The sequence below is a fragment of the Notechis scutatus genome, chromosome 16 (genome assembly GCF_049901735.1).
Source record: "Notechis scutatus isolate UNSWTSFEM ecotype Mainland chromosome 16, rNotScu1.2, whole genome shotgun sequence".
In the NCBI taxonomy this organism is placed as follows: domain Eukaryota; kingdom Metazoa; phylum Chordata; class Lepidosauria; order Squamata; family Elapidae; genus Notechis; species Notechis scutatus.
The window spans coordinates 3,249,141-3,256,943 of record NC_142024.1 but is presented as its reverse complement, the minus strand read 5'-3'; the positions used below and the strand labels follow the sequence as shown (position 1 = coordinate 3,256,943).

Here is a 7,803-nt window from a genome sequence, read left to right as displayed (position 1 = left end):
GAAAGGCAATCCCTGAAGATAGAAATCGGCCTTAGAAATTGCCCCCCCGGGGCTCGGTGGACGTCTGAGTGGAAAGGAAAGGGAGCCCAAGGCAGAATTCCAACGAAAAGATGAAAAATTGACCCGGGAAGCACGAATAAGAGAGAAACCAGGTTGTCAGGGCTCCGGCATTTAAGCCCATTTCAATCATGAGTCTCGAGCCAAACTTCCAAAACTTCAAAAGGATTTATTGAGAGTTAACATGCCAGCACTGCCTGGGTGCAGATGACTCTGAAGCACATAATCACCCTTGACCCTGGTTTTTCCCCCACCTCCTGGGTGTATCATAATTCATATTCTCCAATGGGACACCTCCATAGCCCAGAGTCATCCCTCATGCTCTCCAGTTAGAATTTTGCACAGCAGCAACTTCACACCTAGTTACTATCTTTGAAAACATGTATGGAATGCACTTTTGGTTTTGCAAGCTGCCCCACTGCTCCCCCCTCGCTTTCTCTTGGCAACTCTAAAAAGACCAGAGAAATATTTTATGAGTTGACACAGATTTGACACGAGTCGGATTGTGATCCTTTGGCCTCTCAAGTGGGACTGTTCAGTGGAAGGTGAAATCAGGGGCAGTGTACCTCTCTTCACAAAACCAAAGATGTGAGAAAGGAAGGCTCTGGGGATGGGTGACAACGGCCGGTAATCCATTATTATTATACCTCACAAAGCGGATATTTTCAGCACCCGAGAGAAGAGCAGAGAGTGGCTATTTTGTACAGAGCAGCCTGAAAGGAACTACATACAGGTAGTCTTTGACTTAAGACCACAATTGAACCCAAAATTTATGTTGGTAAGTGAAACGGGAACTTTGCCCCGTTTTATGACCTTTTTTGACAGTTAAGTAGATTACTTAATTAGTTGTTAATTACTGAAGTAGATTACTGCAATTGTTTTACTGTGATCTGAAAGGGAGCATGGAAAGAGTGTCCTCTGGTGGCTATTTTGGACATAGCAGCTGGAAAGAGGTTTATAAGTCTATGTGTAGAACAGAATAGAAATAGTGCCCTCTGGTGGTTATTTTCAGCATAAAGGCCTGAGAGGCTACTAGACCATTACAGAGCATGGAAACGGTGCCCTCCAGTGGCTATTGGGGCATAGTGGCCTGAATAATAGCCCGCCCTCTCCTGGCCATTTTGCGCATGGCAGGTGGAGTACGGAAATTGCACAGCCATAACAGCCTGCCACCTGGTGGATATTTTTCGTTATGGCAGGCGCAGGGAAGGAATCGCAAAAGTTAATATAAATAAAAATAATCAGGTTACAGATCTGGCGAAATCCGACGAGGGACCTTACTCTAAGTCCCCCATTGCTCTAGAGGGTAAAACGGGGTGAAAATGGACCTCAAATTACATGAAAAAAGCGGTTTTCAAAGTCTGGGAAATTGCATTGACAATAATAGCCCGCCATCTCGTGGCCATTTTGCGTCATTGCAGGTGGAGGAAAGAACTTAAAAATAATAGTCCGCCATCTCGTGGCCATTTTGCGTCATTGCAGGTGAAGTACAGAAATTGCGCATTAACAATAATAGCCCGCCATCTCGTGGCCATTTTGCGTCATGGCAGGTGAAGTACAGAAATTGCACAGCAATAACAGCCTGCCACCTGGTGGAGGTTTTTCGTTATGGCAGGTGCAGGGAAGGAATCGCGAAAGTTAATATAAATAAAAATAATCAGGTTACAGATGTGGCGAAATCCGACGAGGGACCTTACTCTAAGTCCCCCATTGCTCTAGAGGGGAAAACGGGGTGAAAATAGACCTCAAATTACATGAAAACCGCGGTTTTCTAAGTCTATGGGAAATTGCATTAGCAATAATAGCCCGCCATCTCGTGGCCATTTTGCGTCATTGCAGGCGCAGGGAAGGAATCGCAACCGTTAATAGAAATATGAATAATCATTGAACTGGCCACGCCCACTCTGCCACATGACCACCAGGCCGCGCCCAGCCCGTCACATGGCCGCCAAGCCACGCCCACCCAGGCACGTGGTCCACCAGGCCGCGCCCACCCCCGTGAGATGCCGCTAAGCCACGCCCACCCGGGCACGTGACCACCAGGCCGCTCCCAGCCCCGTGACATGCCGCCAAGCCACGCCCACACGGACACGTGACCCCGCAAGCCACGTGCGCCTGCGCAGGGCGTGCCCGGCCTTCGGCGCAGCTGCGGGGCGGTGGCGGTTGGTGAGGCGCGTCCGCGGCTTGTTGAGCGGCCTCTCTCTGCCTTCCGCGACGGCCCCGAGGACGGTGGGACTCGGGAAGGGCCTGGAGGGTTTCACGGCCCCGGTTCCGGTAAGGGAGGCCTCCTTCGTCCCGTCCCCTCCCCTCCCCTCCCTCTGTTGGCAAACCGGAGCCGCTTCGGAGTGGCGGCCGGGGAGAAAATGGCGCTGGCTCGCCTGCCTCGTTTGGGGCTGGCGGGGTTTCTTTGGGGGGTGGGGGGGGAGAGACACGGAGGGCGGGAAGGGCAGCCGCGCCAGGAGGAGGCGGAACGGGGGCCGGTTAAAGAAGAGACTCCCCGTTGGGCTGCCCCTAGAGGTGGGGGGGGGGGGTGGGGGGAGAAGGGGTCCTTTAGGGCTGCTTCCCTCCCCCCCATTGCTTCCTCGGGGGGAGGAAAGGAAGAGAGGCGGGAGGGGGCCCCCGTTGTCTTGCAACAGCCGAAGCCTTCCAATGGGTCGGTTTCCATCCATCCTTCCATCAGAAGGGCCCTTGGAGGTCTTCTAGTCTGACCCCCAGCTCAGGCAGGAGACCTTCGACCATATCAGTCAGAATAGAGCCGGAAGGAGGTCTTCTAGTCCAATCCTGGGCAGAAGCTGGGACCCCCATGAGATCTAGTCACCTGGCTGGCGTTTTTTTGCAAGGGGGCCTTATGGAGCTTGGTTACATTGGCTTTGCTGGGGGGGGAGGTGGGGCATGCACAGGTGTGGGGCTGGGTGGGGTTTGCAGGAGCTCCCATGCCAGGTGGACGGTGGTGGGTCAGGGGGACCAGGGGGACCAGGGGCCCTGGGTGTGTGTGTGAGTGTTGGGTCATTTCTTCTTGCAGGCCTTGTCCAGGGGATAGTGGGTGGTGTTTTTTTGTTTGTTTGTTTGCAGTTTATGGATCATTTGGCCTGTTGGAAAGTTGATTTAAATGTATTGTGTGTGTGAAAAGCTTTGCAAACTTGGAAATCGGCTGTTTTATTAGCAGTCCTTATGGAAACATGGCCTGGGAATGGAGTGTATCCATTTTAAAGTAGAAGTTAATGTCATATAGCAAGTCCTTGACTTATGACCACAGTTGAGCCCGAAAATATCTGTTGCTTAAGCGAGAGACTCATATAAAGTTAAAGAAGTAACACCCTAGGCCATTTTAAGAGGGAAGAGCATGCTTCTAAATTCACCTCAGTAGATTGCAAGAGCTCATTCAGAAACATTTGGAGAGGAGCCCAATTCCCCCCTTATTTCTAGGATGTGAGTTTTGGAGGCCTTTATAGAGTTGTTGTCCCCCCCCCCCCCAACAAAATGGGGGGAAAGGGAAATAAAAATTTTCTTCTCCTTGATCCTCCATCCCCATTCTAAACACCCAGGTGCTTTGGTTTATTTATTGCTTTACTTATTAAACTTGTATGCTGCCCATCTCCCCATTTCCATCTCACCCCCTCCTGTGCCCTGCAGGCAATCCTTTAATTAGCACAGATGATTAATTAGCACCCAGCTGCCTTTTTGTGTCCCCTCTCCCCTTTGAGGTTGGATTGACACCCCTGTTTTTCTTCCTTCTCCAGGAGGCGAGAGGGCCGTGCCCCAACGGAGCCACCACCTTCGAAAACCACTGTCTCGGGCAGAGTTGCAACGGCTGGCAAGAGGAGAAGAGGACGTGGTGGAAGACTTGGATTTTTCCAATGGAGACTGATGGATGGACAGATTTTGGGGGGGGTGTAACTGGACAGCTGTTGCCACTTGTGGAGGGCTGAGGAAGGGGCTGCATTGTTCCAGCTGGCCCTGAATCCCTGTTAATGCACTGGAGGGACATGCCAGAAAATTTTATCCTCCAGCAGGGGAGCTTAAAAAGACCACGATGGCTGCAAAAAAAACCCCTGCCTCTTTAGAATAATAATAATGGAGGTTCTTAAAACCATCTCAAAACAAAACCTTCTTTAAAAAATAAAAAGCCAGGCCAGCCTTCAATGCTGCCCCTTCCTCTTCGGGAGGCCAATCCCACCCACCCAGCACTGGAGACGCAGAGATGGAAGACCAACGTGCCACCACATTTTGTGGCTTGGCTCTTTTCCTGCAAGTGACCTTATTTAAAACTCTTGGGACCAAACAACAGCAGGAAGAGTTGGACTGGCAGCACAATGCATGCTTTGAATCCCCCACTGCCCCCAATTCCCCTATTTTTATCTCTGTATGGGAAGGGATCGTGTGTGTCGGTTTTCGGCTTGTAAAAACAGCCTCTTGTGCATTTCTTTCGGAGGCCTGGATCGCTCTGCACCGAAACCGCAGCGGGCAAAACGGCCAGATCCCGATGGAGAAACGTTCTTCCCTGCGGCTTTTACTGCATTGTGACCCACGCACGCCTTTCTTCGCCGCCTGTGTGGTGCCCACCAGGAACTGAGACCCCCCAACACACACACACTTGTTGCTTGAGGTCACCAGACAGATCAGGTCTAGAATAAGGAGTTAGCAAGTCTTATTGTTGGTTGTGAGTGGATAAGGAGTTAGCAAGTCTTATTGTTGGTTGTGAGTGGATAAGGAGTTAGCAAGTCTTATTGTTGGTTGTGAGTGGATAAGGAGTTAGCAAGTCTTATTGTTGGTTGTGAGTGGATAAGGAGATAGCAAGTCTTATTATTGATATTATTATTGATCCACAACATAGCCAGAATCTCTCTGTAATTTGCAAGTTAGGTGAAGGGAGTCTTAAGTCTTCAGGTTGGCTAACAATGTTTGGTGGCTTGTGGAGATACTCTTGAGGCCCAAGAGCCCTTAAGTGGTAAATTTGATTTAAGTGGTAAGTTTTAAGCTGTGGCTGGTAGGGTCAAGGAATCATGGCTGTTGTCAGCCTTTGCCTTGGGTAAGGACCATGAGGGTTTATCTGGTAGGATTGTGTAGTTCAGATGGTAGGACAGAGTTGAGGTGTCAGAGGAACTTAGATCAGCGTTTTTCAAACTTGAAGGTGTGTGGACTGCAAATCCCAGAATTCCCCAGCCAATCGGTTTGGGGAATCCTGGGTGTTGAAATCCACACATCTTGCTAAGGGTGGGAAACACTGATCTAAGAGGGTCATCTATACCTCCCCCAAGTAGGTCTGGACTTGCTTTCAGAAAGCCAATTGGCTTTTGGAAGGGTGGACTTCAACTCTCAGAATTATGGGAATTGGAGTCCTCCAGAGGGGAAGGCACTAGATGGCTCCCACTCAACTCCCAGAATTCTGCAGGAGGGGTTAAGAGTTTTGGGAGCTGTAGTCCATCCATTGAAAGATGCAACTTTCAAAGGGAGGGATTTTAGCTCCCAGAATCCTTAGCAATGGTGGCTAGAGAAGCTTAAGATGTCCCCTTTCTCCCCAAGACACCAGATGGCTGCAATTCAGTTCCCAGCGTTCTCCATCCCGTGGATTGGAGACTTCTGGAAACTGAAGTTCACCATTCTTTGGAGACCAGAGAGCTCCATGCCTTCACTTGGTGGTGGCCCCCAATTCTTGCCAGTTCTGTGTTCAGAAATCTGGGACTTGGGACAAGTGCCAGGCCCTGCAGGTGTTGGGTCTCCAATTCTTCTGGCTTCTGTGTTGAGTTCTTCCCACAGAGGGCAGAATCCTATCTCCATAGGATGCCCTAGAGCAGAGGTCTCCAACCTTGGCCACTTTAAGACTTGTGGACTTCAGCTCCCAGAATTCCTCAGCCAGCAAAGCTTGGCTCAGAATTCCTGAGCTAACATGAATTCTGGGAGTTGAAGTTCACAAGTCTTAAAGCTGTCAAGTTTGAAGAGCCCCGATATAGAGGATAGAGAGATGATATAGATGATTGATAGGTGATAGAGATAGATCATGGAGGATAGAGGGATGATATAGAGATAGATGATAGTTGAGATAGATCAAGGGTCTTCAATCTTGGCAAGTTTAAGACGTGGACTTCAACCCCCAGAATTCATGAGCTAACACAACTGGAGGAGGAATTCTGGGAGTTGAAGTCCACAACTCTTAAAGCTGTCAAGTTTGAAGACCCCCATTTTAGGGCTTTCAGTGGTTCTTGGCCTTGGCAAACTTAGGTGGGTGGACTTCAGCTCTAGTTAGAAGTCTGCACAACTTAAAACTTGTCAAAGTTGAAAACTCTTTATGATGCAGGGTCTTAGTTCTGCTTCATTGGGTGTCATGCATGCTCCCTACCCCAATCTTCCCGGCACCTAGGCAGGTGAGCCCGAAAACCCAGGTGTGTCTTGAGGCAAGTCTACAGTTCCTCCCCTTGTTCTAAGCAAGTGTGCACAATTTATTCCAAATCTTGGAGTTAATTTCAAATAATATACATTTGTGCATGCCTGCTTATAGCAATGGGTGCACAGAGAAAATCTCTCTGCATGGTGGGTCACCCTCAGGAGGAGGGAGAAAGGCCGGGAGCCAGCCATGGCATCAGGGAGGCTGGCAGGGAGGCCCTAGGAAGGTCTGGGGCATCCAAGCCCCCCAGGGGCAGCCCTGGGCAACCCCAGAGCCTCTCTTGCCAGCTTCTCTTGTGCCACGGTTGAAGCTGAGGGTTGGTGGGGACTGGGGGAGGCCGAGAGATGGGGCTGGGGTGCAGGTGGGCTGGGCAGAGAGCGGCTGCCCAATGTCCTTGGCTCTCAGGGTGGCAGTTTGGCCACTCCAAGCCAAGGGACACTGGGCAACCGTTCTCTGGCCCATCACACCCACCCCATGGGCCTCCCTCAGCCCCCATCAATGCCTTTGGCTTCAATCCTGGCCTAAAAGGGGTCTGGGGGAGAAGGGGGGGGTCCTGGGAGGAGGGGGGAGCACATAACCCTCCTCTTCTTAGGACCTCCTTCCCCCTGGGCCCCTTTAAGCCAGGACTGAAGCCAAAGGCGGGGGGGGGGCAAAGGGGGGGCAGGGAGGGGGGTAGGGTGGGAGGGAATGGGGGCAGGTGGGTGGGCTGGGGGTCAGAGGGTGGGTGTATTGCTTGTTTTATGAACTTTAATAAAGTTTGTCTCTTCTGCCATCCTGGGTGTGTTTCTTTCCCCACCTACACCCCCCCCTCCCTACCCCCATTTCCCTCCCTCCTTTGGCCCCTCCCATCTATGACCCCAAGGGGGGCCAGGGAGGGGCAGACCCTGGGTGCCCCCCAGGTCTACTGGGCTGAGAGGCCCCTCCCCATCTTCCCAGGGCTTTCCTTCTCTCTCTCCCCCCCCCCAGGAGGGCTGCTGGAGGAGGTGGGCAAGGCAGGCCCTGGAAGGAGGTCAGAGGCAGGCTGGGGAGGGGCTCCTTGCCCTCCTCCTCTCCTCTTCCCAGCCCCCTTGGTGCCATGCTGGCAGAGACTCAGCAGGGAAAGGGAGGCCCAGAGAGGGGGGGGATTGGCAGGCTCTCCCTGGCTTTTCAAGGGAGGCCTTTGCCCCTGGCCTGCCAATGCCCCCACCCAGGACCTCCCATTTCCCCCCATTGCCTGGCACCAGGGGAGCTGGGAAGGGAAGAGGAGGGGCGTTGCCAAGGAGCCCCTCCCCAGCCAGCCTCTAACATCCTCCCAAGTGCCTTCCTCTCCCCACCTCCACTCAGCCCCCAGCAGCCCTCCTGGGGCAGAGGGGGAGGAGGAAGAT

General features: G+C 52.0%; 1 long non-coding RNA gene across 2 annotated transcripts; it reads left to right on the top strand.

Annotated features, from left to right (window-relative positions):
• The first annotated feature begins 2,197 nt into the window (after positions 1-2,197).
• LOC113421258 (uncharacterized) lies at positions 2,198-6,991 on the top strand. 2 transcript variants are annotated; one of them, XR_015745513.1, is made up of 3 exons: positions 2,198-2,325; positions 3,798-6,039; positions 6,093-6,991. It is a non-coding gene; the product is annotated as an uncharacterized LOC113421258 (long non-coding RNA). The 2 variants fall into 2 exon arrangements; XR_015745512.1 differs by having other exon boundaries at positions 2,200-2,331.
• Positions 6,992-7,803: the final 812 nt, after the last annotated feature.